Below are 12,422 nucleotides of genomic sequence, written 5' to 3' on the forward strand. Positions count from 1 at the left end.
GCGATTTGCGTTGTTGTCGATACTTTAATTGTGGAGAAGGATTTTTCAATCCATAAACACGGTTACGAGAAAGGCGTTTTTAAAATTTAATGATAAAACAGAACACTCCAACATCCCCTTAAACACTTCATTGACTTTTCATTTACCCTTAATGATTTTGAATATTCATACGCTCCACGAACTCTCCCCAAACGCTCCATAAAATGTCCCTAAAATACATCTGTTACATTTCCCACGTTTAAAATTTTTTTTCATTAATGTTTCTCATATGCTCCTCAACACTACACAAAGGATGCATAAAGCGTACTGATACACATCCTAAACACTTCATTCATTAGTAGTTATTTATCCATTGTCATATGTAATATTATATATCAAATCATATGTAATATTATACTTTCAAAACTTTTATCGCATTGTACGTTCATTAACCGTATTCTTGGATATCGCTATAAGTTAATACAGAACATTCTTGGGACACTCTTACTTTGCCGAGCTAGTTCTCAAGCATATTTTATTTTAAATTCTTAATGAAGAATAACTGTAACTTTGTAATTTTGTCACATTGACGTTTGTAACGATAGCATTAAACTAGACAAAAATGATGTGATTTAAGTTGTAACAATGTTATCGCAGACGTTATAAAACATGTGCTACTTTTGATAATAAAAGTTATATATTCTTTATTTAACTTTTAACAATTCAACTTTGAAGTCAATTAAAAAAACAATAACAATAATTGTAAGATTTAGAAACTAAAGCAATAGCATTATTAAGCTTTCAATTGCCTTTTCAGATATGTTGATGATATCATGACGACTGTCCCATCTGATATGATTGATTTTATTTTGACAATTTTTAATTCGTTTCATCCAAGATTGCAATTCACATTGGAAATAGGAGGCAATAGTATTAATTTCTTAGATGTAACCATTATTAACAACAATAACTGTTTAGAAATAAATTGGTATGACAAACCAAGATTCTCAGGACGGTACCTGAACTATTTATCGTCACATCCTATTTCTCATAACGGGTATGTTGGACAGAGCTATGTTACTTTCAGATCCAAAATTTCACTATAGCAATATTAAGTTCATTATTTGTACATTATTAAATAATGACTATCCGGCAGAATTTGTTTCTAACACGATCAATAATCGTTTAAAATATTGGTTTAATAAAAAATTTTTTAGTAATAATGTCTCAAATAACAATATAGTTAGTGATGGTGTATCTTGGTTTCTGTTATCATATATTGATTCTACGTCAGAGAAATTTTCATTTCGATTTGTAAAGACATCAACATAAAATTAGCTTTAACAAATTAAATAGATTCATAAAAGTACAAAAGAACGCTCTCCCAAAATTCGATAATAAAAATGCAGTCTATAAGATTTGTTGTAAAGATGCGATGCATCTTATGTAGGACAAACATGTAGGAAACTTTCCAGTAGAATATCTGCACACTATAGACATATAAATTGGAACACTGATACTCACTCTGTAATTACTGAGCATTGTATTGAATTTTCACATGACTTCGATTGGGACAACGTCTAAATTTTCGACAAGAAATTTTTGAACAAAAGACTAATTTGGAAGAGTTCCAAGACTTTAGGAATGGCATTCATACACATGCAAAAGAATGGTCTTAATTTATGTTCAGATACAGAAGGACTGCATCATACCTATGCGGCGATGCTTGAAAATTTCTCTTGACTTATATAGTAATTTAAATTTATAGTTTATTAATTTAATTTGACAAAAATTTTATTAGTTGACGAAAATATAACAATTTTAACGAAATGTTTTTTTAAATTAAATTTTTTCTTTTTTTTTCTTTTTATTATGTAATTCTTTATTTTAAAATTCTAATAATTTTGATAGTTTTTAATTATTACACAATAATTTATTGTGGTTCTTATCGTTTTGACTTAATAACAATGTACAATTTACAATATTTTGTACAATGTACAATATTTTGTTCTTCATAATTGCAAATTTGCCTTAATTTGCCTTAATGTTTATTGTGTGACCTCTTACTTCGAGAATAGTTCATATCTGAGTGACATGTCGTCGTACACGGACGTGTGTTCTAAAAATGTATGATTTTTATATTTGATTTTAACACTTCTACTTTTTAAGTTTTAACATGTTCAACAAAACTTCAGTGCAATGTTTCATGTTCCGTAATGGTAAGTCATTTAAATTTACGCATATATTACTCTAATAAGATTTGTTTTTTAAAAAAATGTCAGATTAACAACGCTGCATCTTTGTTAATTTGCGAGTGACTTAAACATTATGGACATGTAAGCTAATTGTACTTGTATTATTCTTGCTGAAGAGGACTCCAAAGAGAGTCGAAACGTTCAAAATAAAGAAGACATCAATCTGATTATTGATTGTTCACTAAATAATTGCGCCGTTTTTTGCTGACTCTCATTAGCCTGCTATATTTATCTTTTTGTATTGTTTTTAATTTAAGAAAATTTTTATATAAGACATTGTGTTATAAGGCATTGTGTTAATTTATATAAGACACAAAAAATATTATTTAAAAAATTAGTAAACTATATAAAACGAACATCTTTTGACATTTTCGTAGCAAAAAAATTCTAAATTAATAAAAAAATCAACTACTTTAAGAATATTTTATAGCTTTAAAATATTCTATATGTATATAACCTATGTTCACCAAATTCAAATTTAAATCGCAAAAAGCTCTTACAGTATTATCGAATACACTTAGGATCGTTTGCGTGTTATATGCGATTCATTCTGTGTAAATCTATTATGACAGTTTCCATGAGAATATTTTCTCATTTTGGCCTTCATATTGCGACGAATATTAATATAGAGAAGTAGTCATTGTGTGAAGAGATACTATTACATCACATATTATGCGCTTCTGATTCACATCACGAAAAACAAAGAGAGAAGGAGACGCATGTAACATCTTGCATAACGTTTTCGTTGTTCCATGGTATAACAATATTGCATAGCATTGATGCAATACTTTTAAAAATATCTGCAACATAGTTACAACGGCTATCGTATACGTACGTTATGTGCATAATTCGAGTTTTGATTACGGGGTTCAAGGAAATATTTTCGGTATCGATATAGACACGTTCATTTTCAATGCTTCTCTGAAACGTTGGTAGCTCCAAGATAAGTAAGTAGTTAGGTCATCCGTACCGATTACTGGCAGGATGACTAAACTCAGGCTATTATTGAGCATATTTATAACCTGATACATACATATTCTAAGACCAGTATTCATATACTGTTAATATATAGAAAATATGAAGTGTATTCATACATCGTCTTACGTAATGTTTTAAAATGCTAATGGAGCTCTTTGAGTCGTAACAACTTAAGACAATACTTAAATTTGAAATATACTACAGTTTAATATAAAACTCGACTCGATAAATACGAGTCTAAAATACAGTATTAGTATTAAGACCTGCCGTAATCAATGTCTTATACATGTAATATTGTATATATATGGAATATCACGCAAATTTTTTAGATATTTCCGGACTGACTTATTTTGGACTGACAATAAAATGTTTTGAATAAGTTATGTTCTTTAAACTGAACTGTATACTTTTTTCTGTTTCCTTATAGTACATAAAAGACGAATTTATCAATATAACATTATTTATCAAATTAATTATATTACGATCTTGAAATAATTCAATTAATCACAAATACAATACTTACATCATCCACAAATTTATCATCAATATTTAAACCAGTATAATAAACATAAACAAAACATAACTGTAGGAAACATGTACAGGGACATGCATTTATAAAAATAGTAAAAACCGTCAAAATACGTAAAAAAAAATTAAAACTCATATAAAATGATTCGAGAAACATCCTGTATATATACACACAAATATATACAAGGTATTCCGCAAATTATACAGAGTAGTCCATTCTAATAAATACAGTCAATTTTTTCCGAAACTATTAATGATACGAAAAAATGTTTCAAATGAAAGTGGAACGATTTTGAGGGAGACATATTTTGGTGACAGTATATTTTTTCTGGATGAAGACGCCAAAAAAATATAAAAACTACCTCCATCTTTATAAATAGAAATATATAATTTCTTTTACATAATATGTAAAAGTATGTATGTCATTTCTCCATTTATTACGCATATGAAAGTATTAAGATAATAATAAAAGAGATAATAAAAAAGTAAAGGTCGTAAAAAATTCTATACCTTATTTTGATACATATTAACATAAAATATTAAATATCTTCTAAACTATTAATTTTTGTGTAATCATAGTTTAACATTTTTGTGAACAAAATAATAAGAAAAATCAATTGATGTAAAGAAAATACATAGCTGTTAAAAAAAAATATAGGCAGGAGGCAAAAGGAGGCAAAAGGAGGCATAATGGATAATTCTTTAAATAAAGAACTGTGTATTTTCTTTACACTAATTGATTCATCTCATTATTCCATTAATAAAAGAATTAATTGTAAAAAAAACTGTCCGCTAATAAAGTGTAATTATAAAAAAATTAACAGTTTACATGAGATATTTAACACCCCATGTCAATATGTGCCAGAACAAGATATTTCTATTTTACTGTTGTTATACATACAAAGTGTTTACTCTAACTTGATCATCTAAAATATCTCCGTTGTTTTTAATGATATGAGAAAATACTAAAGTTGTCCGATTTGAAGAGGCACATATTTTAATGAGCAAAAAATTTTTCTCATATTTCTTGAGATTTCAAGGTCCCCTCCACTTTTTAAATGGAATTGTATGTTTTTTTTTTCATACAATATGATTCCTTCAATTATTCTGAATATATAACTTTTACGTAATGAAATATAAAAAAATCAATAGAGATTGCGAGATATTATATACCTTATTCTATATATACTTTATTTTATATATTCCTTATAGCGTATATTGATATGAAATGTTAAATAATTCATGAATTATTAATTTTTCTATAATCGCACCTTAATACTTTTATAAACAAAATAATGAGATGAATCAATTGGTGGAAAAAAATACATAGTGGCTTTACAAAAATATTTATACGAAATGGATAATATTTTAATTAAACAACTATGTGTCAATATATGCCAGAATAAGGTATAAAATATCTCGTAAATTATTAGTTTTTTGATATACAACTTAATATTTTTATATTCAGAATAATTAAAGAAATCATATTATGTAAAAAAAGACACACAATTCCATTTAAAAAAGTGGAAATAAAGTCTCAAAAAGTATGACCTTGAGAAAAATTTTTTGATTATCATAATATGTGTCTCTTTGAATCAAACAACTTTCTCCTTTGATATTTTCTCATATCAAAAATAACTGAAAAATTTTAAATGATCAAGTTAGAGAAAACATCATGTATATATAAAGGATAATCCGAAATTCACAAATTTGGAGTACAAGACATGATACTTTATGTTAAAAGAAACAACTTTTCCCTTTTGTAAAATTGCGTCTAATAAGTAGTTTTTGCAGAAGAACAGGTTAAAGTTATACGAGTAAACGCAAAAATTACTTATCAAATATAATTTTACTACAGGAAAAATTGTTCGTTTTAGCACAAAAAATAATTTTGCTGAAGGAAAATATATAATANTNAAAGATATATTAATTGTAATATTATTATAGGTAATAATTAAGATCATTAATTATTAATAAAATATGAATATTAATATTGTATATTTAATTTTAAGTATTAATTTAATTTGATTATATAAATAATTTACAAGTGATGGGAAGTACTTTCATTAATGTATTTTTTAATGCTCATGTGAAATAAATAACATTCTTTCATTAAAAAACGCTACGAATTAATTCCAACACCTAATATTTATAAATTAGTGAATATGGAAATATAAATCATAATTTTATATTAATTAATATAAAATTAGATTTAATAATTAATAATAAAATTTTTAATAAATAATATATAAAAAATTTAATTTATATTTTAAAATTTATTTCATAATTATAAATGTAAATAAATTTTTATAATAACAAATTTAATAAAAAAATTTTAATAATTTTTTTATTATAAAAAATAATATTTATAATAATTTAAATTTAAGTATTAAATTTAATAATGTACAGTAATAGCGGTTAAACTATAAGTTATGAGTAAATTTTTATTAATCAATATTAGGAAATAAATAGAAATTTTAAGTTAAATTTTATTGAAATAAATTTTTATATGGTGAATATGCAAAAATTTAATTTAAATGAAAAAAATAATAAATTTTTTTTAGATAGTTAAGTTAATTAAAAAATTAGGATTAGATACCCTATTATTATAAATAAAATTTAGGATGATTTAAAATTAAATGTTGAAACATTAAATTCAAATACAATAATTTGGCGGTATTTTAAATGATTAGAGGAATTTGATTTATAAATGATAGTTCACGATAGGATAGTCCTAGTAAAAATTTTTTATATATTGTTGTTTGAAAATTATTTTATTAGAAATATATAATTAATAAATTAAACTTTTAATTTAAATCCAAATAAAAATGTAGAATTATTAGGAAAAAAATGAGTTACATTTGAATAAATTATTATAAAAATTTTAAATTTTAAGTATTTGATAAATAAAGAATTGAAATTTAAATAAAATATGTACAAATTGCCCGTCATTTTCATAAATAAAGATAGTTGAAAAAAGTCGTTACAAAGTAATGTACAGGAATGTGTATTTAGATGGGATATTACAGATAAAGTTTGTGGAATTAATAATTAATTTTTTTAATTGATATAAAAAGTAATTAATTGATTATATAAATAATATCTGAGAAGTTAGTAGAAAGGAGTTTTAAATAATAATTAAAAATATATTTAAAGTTTAATTTAGTTTTATTAATTAAAATAAAATAATTAGAATAGATTATAGTGAAAGTAATGTAAATGAATTTTAATTAGATATATAAAAGTTTTATTTTAACTGAGTGTACCTTTTGTATCAGGGTTTATTAAAATATAATTTATAAATTTATTAAATTTCTCGAATTTAAAAGAGTTAATAATAGAATGATAAAAATTTAATTTTATGTTAATTAATGTGTAATAATTATTAAAAATAATTATTAGTGGAGATATTTTAGTATCTTTTTATAATTAAATTTAATTTAGCCTTAATTTTATTAAATATTAAATAATTGATTTATTTAATAAAAATATAATAATTATATTTTTTAATTTAAAATATTAATTATTATTTAGGGAAAGAAATTACAGGATAATCTGTAATTTAGATTAAAATAATATTGTATATAAAAAGGATAATATTTTGTATAAATTAATAAAATTTTAATTTAATAAAAAAAATTTAATAATTTATTATTAGTTAATATAAAAATATAAAAATCATATGTATAATATTGTATTAAATTTATAATATTAGAGAATATGTATTTTTAATATTTGAAAGTGGAAAAATAAATAATATTGTAATATAATGATTTATTGAAATTAAAAAATTTAATTAAATAAAGAAATATTATTTTTAATTATTAGGAGTAAGAAATAATGATAAAATAAGTAAAAAATAATAAAACATTAAAATAAAAATATTAATTTTTAGGTATATTAATTTTAGGCAAAAAAGTTAAGTTTAACTTGTGGGGCAAAAGTAATTCGCAACACTTAGTACAGAAATAACTGGATAATCTTTATTCTATTAAGGATAAGATACAAAGGTGTAACCCTTAGTCAAGTGAACAGAACGTAGAGTAGAGAGAGTAAGTTGTAAGGTAGTTATGTGATACTTAAAGTGGCGACATCTCTGTATTGAAAGAAAAAAAGATATTATGTTAAATACTCAACAATCTCCCTTAAACATAATATCTATGGTGGCTTTAGTAAATTTGTAGCCCCAAGCCGGCGGCACATTTGTCATGCTTCTGTTTAGATAGCCCCTTTGTTAGGATATCGGCTGTCATATCTTCGGAAGGAAGATACCTTAGTTCAATCGGATAATTTTTTAAAGCTTCACGGACGAAATGATATCTGATATCAAAATGTTTAGTCCTTGAATGATGAATTGGATTATGTGCCAACTTAGAAGCGCCTTGGTTGTCATTCCATAATGTTATCTTCTCTTTCGAATTCAGACCTAATTCTTTTTTTCGTAGCATCTGAGATGGCTATGTATTCAGCCTCAGTCGATGAAAGAGCAACAGTTCTTTGTTTCCTGGATTCCCATGAGATCGCAGCTCCTGCCAGGGTGAAGACTGATCCGGTGAACGACTTTCTGTCGATTTTATCGCCTCCCCAATCTGCATCCACGTAACCGACAAGTCCTTTGTTTCCTTCATTTCGTTTGAAAGTGAGACCATAGTTGATGGTTCCTTGCAGATAACGAAGAATCCTTTTTGTTTCAAGCCAATGCTCGTGATCGCAACAATGGTTGAATTGACTCAGTACGTTGATCGCGTGCGTTATGTCTGGACGAGTAGCGACGCTCAGATACATGAGTGCACCGATTAGTTCACGGTATGGAACCTCTTGATTCGATCCTTCGATTTCTATATTAGTGTCCTTTGGCTTTCCGGCTATAGGCATGGGCGTACCTATCGTTTTACAATTGCTCATTCCAAATTTCTTTAGGGTGTCTCGTATGTATCCCCTCTTCAAGCGTTCGAATTTCTATACCTAGACAAAATTTTGCTAGTCCAAGATCTTTTATGGCGAAATTCCATGACAGCTCTTCTTTTATTTGTTTTATTCTTTCTGGATTCGTAGATGTGAGTAGGATGTCGTCCACATACACAAGAAGGATAGTTAATTCTTTACCTCGCTTGTCGACGTAGACGCAGGGATCTGCATCAGTGGATCGCAGTCCTAAGTTTGTAAGGACGCTATGAAGTTTTGCATTCCATTGTCTACCAGCTTGACGTAAGCCATATAGAGCCTTCTTTAGTTTGCAAACTTTGTTATTTCTAGATAGATCCGTAAGTGTTGTCCTAGCCTTCTCAACGAGTAGGGCATCTTTCTCTTCTCGAGTGATCCTTTGAAGCATCTCGTTTAATAATTCCGGTTGTTTCATATAGATCTCAGTGTCTATTTCACCATATAGGAAAGTAACATCCAACTGCTCGATGCGCATGTTATATTCAACTGATAGTGAGCCTTGCTACGGGCGCGAAGGTGTCAGCGAAGTCAATATTTGGTCGCTGAGCAAATCCCTGAGCAACAACCCTGGCTTTGCGACGTTCCAAGGATCCATCGGGACCATACTTATTTCGCAGAACGGTCCTACAACCTAAAACCTTTGCTTCTACAGGTTTTTCTACTATTTCCAAAGTGTTGTTTTCAATAAGACTTTTGATTTCCGAATAGATAGCATTTTTCCATTCGTCTTGATCGGGTCCGACGATGGCTTCCTTGAAGGGTATTTCCATGGAGTTCATGGCGAATTCGGCTTCGTGCCAACTTTCGTTCTCTTCGTCACTAGGAGCAGCCTCATCTTGCGAATTTATGCTTTGGTATATTCTGATCAAATTGTATTGTTTTGCCGGGCGTCCCGCCTTCCACGTATATACTTTTCGAGGTCTTCCTGGGCCTCGTTTCAAGTCAACGTTATCATCTCTGTTTACATTTTCTAATGGCTCGTCGATTAAGTTGTGAGATCCAAATTGACTGAGGGTCCTATTTCTGTTTCGTTATGTGAAGCTTCAGTTGAAGATTTATCCAGAATTCCGAATCTTCCGTTATTTGTTTGACTACATATAATATCTTCGTACTTGCTGACCGGATTTAGTTTGTTTGTGAATCTCACATCTCGCGTGGTCACAATCTTTTGCCAGTCTGGTACCCAGATACGGTACGCCTTCGAGGTTGAAGAATATCCCACACATATATCTTGTATTCCTCTTTGCTCGAACTTGCCTTTGCTTGGAGACTTGTTTAACAAGAATGCCTTTTCTCCGAAAGTCTTCAGGTGTTTGATTACAGGCAACCGGCCGTTCCACAATTCATACGGTGTAAATCCATTAATGCTCCTTGAAATGCATTTGTTCTTGACATAATTTGCTGTCGAGATGGCTTCTACCCAAAAAGAAGGTGGTAGACCTGATTGAATGAGCATGCATCAGGCAGCTTCCACTAACGTGCGATTTTTCCGCTCGAGGTGTGTATGTGGTGGTGAGTCTTCGTTGAATCCCGGCGTCCTTGAATATAGTATCCATTTTTGCATTGCAGAATTCCCGACCATTGTCGGATTGAACGGCTTTTATTTTGCGTCCCGTCCGTGTTTCAATAAGATTTTTGTATTCTGTGAACTTTTCTGCGACTTCGCTCTTATTCTTCAAGAAGTATACCTCACACCATCTACTGTGATCATCAATAAATGTGATAAAATAGCAAGCTCCTCCGAGTGAGGATGTGCGCATCGGACCACACAAATCAGTGTGTATAATTTCTAAGACATCGGATGTCCTTCTTTCACTTCTAGTGGGGTATGGTATGCTCGTAAACTTTCCTGCTAAACATATATCGCAGTTGTTTGGTACGTTTGCATTATTAAGCTTTAAACCGATTACTTTCTCTTGCTTTGACATTGTGTTCATATCTTGGAAGTTGGTGTGGCATAAGCGGTCATGCCATAGTTCCGCTTCAGTTTTCTTGGGTTGATTTCTTTCACGTAGATAAAATAAATCGCCTTTTCGATCAGCAATTTTACATTTCCGCCATGGTCCCTTATCAGAGCACCGGTTTTATTAAAAATAACTTCCAGATCTTTGTCAACTACCTTGGCAACCGACAGGAGATTTGTGCGTAGACTGGGTACGAGGAGAGTATTTGTAAGCGTATATGGAATGCTATTCTCTCCGTTATTAGCTATAATGTTTACATTTCCTTTCGCAGTTACCTGTACTGAAGCTTCGTTTGCCAACTTTACTCCATTTCGAGTTTGTTCAATGTCTGAGAACATCTTTTCCTGATTACACATGTGAGATGTGCATCCAGAATCCAAGCACCATTCTTGAAACGCATCACGATTATTCACTTCTCTTGAAGTGCTGATTCGATTTTTTGTCCTTCAGTCATGAGCGATTGATTTTCAGTTGCAACCTATGTACCGGAAATGCCCTTTTTCTTGGAATAACAATCCGCCGCTTTATGTCCTCGACATTTATATTTTGTATATGATTCGGATAGACCTGATTGAGAGCTGACATTAGTTTTATTGTTTACGCTCATAGATTTCTTATAGTTTTGTTTAGAAAACATCGCACTAGATTCGTTTACCTTTTGCTTCCGAGATTCATATTCCTCTATGATCTTTATCTTTAGTGATTCGGCATCAGGGAATTGATCCCGCGTCTCTATAGCACAACGAAAATTCTCAAAACTGCTCGGTAAGCTGTATAGTAGTATTATGGTTAATAAATCTCCATTGATCTCAACGTTCATAGCATTAAGTTTATCCACTGCATCGTAGAATTTCATTAGATGTGTCCTTACATTTTCATCTTCAGGTATTTTAGCTTGTATTAATTGTTTTAGTAGCGCTACCTTCCGTGCAGGTCCTCTTGACGCGTAGACAGGTTCAAGCTTTTTCCATACGTCCCTTGATGTTTCACAGTTACGAATGTTTTTCAATTCTGCAGGACTAATAGAAAGAATACCCACCTATCGTATGTAGCCTTGGATGCTATGCGTTCTGCTCCTTCTCCAGTAACTTCTGGCTTTGATTTTTCGCCCGATACATATCCCCATGTATTTTTTATGAGTAGAGCCTCTGCTTGAATGCACCAGGTATCGTAGTTGTCCCTTGAAAAGTGTTTCAATACGCGTGGAATGAACGATGTTCGCCATTTCTCTTTACTGTTAATAAATCTAACGTTTGTTATTATACAGCTTGCTTGCTTCACTCGATGTATGAATCGTCCGTGTATGCGTGCTTGTGGAGAATAGCGATGTGCACGTGCTCGCCTTTCCTTTTGAGGTTAGCAAAATTCTCACGCAATCATGTGAGCGTTTCAACCTTTGAATTGTTATTATTACACGCTCTCTGGGCCCATAACCAATGTGGGGCAAAGATAATTCGCAACACGAGACACTTAGTACAGAAATAACTGGATAATCTTTATTCTATTAAGGATAAGATACAAAGGTGTAACCCTGAGAGAGTAAGTTGTAAGGTAGTTATGTGATACTTAAAGTGGCGACATCTCTGTATTGAAAGAAAAAAAGATATTATGTTAAATACTCAACATAACTGTTTAATAAAAACATTGATTTTTGATTATAATAAAAGATATTTACTGCTCAATGATTTAAAAAATTAAATAGCTGCAGTATATTGACTATACAAAGATATAATAATAAATTATTTTTTAAATGAAATTTAAGCTGTCTTACATT

The 12,422-nt window shown here is 29.5% G+C and overlaps 1 protein-coding gene across 2 annotated transcripts in view; it reads left to right on the forward strand.

The window, feature by feature from the left end:
- Window positions 1–662: 662 nt before the first annotated feature.
- The window catches only part of LOC147906405 (uncharacterized), an 86,601-nt gene continuing 74,841 nt past the window's right edge, over window positions 663–12,422 (forward strand). The window contains exon 1 of one of the 2 annotated variants that reach the window (XM_087416596.1): window positions 663–2,198. The gene's annotated coding sequence lies outside the window, so the exon portion shown is untranslated. Of the gene's footprint in view, window positions 2,199–3,089; window positions 3,182–12,422 lie in introns of those variants that run through there. The other variant, XM_087416597.1, reaches the window with a different exon arrangement.

The sequence above is a fragment of the Acromyrmex echinatior genome, unplaced genomic scaffold (assembly GCF_024713525.1).
Source record: "Acromyrmex echinatior isolate Ae372 unplaced genomic scaffold, ASM2471352v2 Scaffold41, whole genome shotgun sequence".
NCBI lineage: Eukaryota > Metazoa > Arthropoda > Insecta > Hymenoptera > Formicidae > Acromyrmex > Acromyrmex echinatior.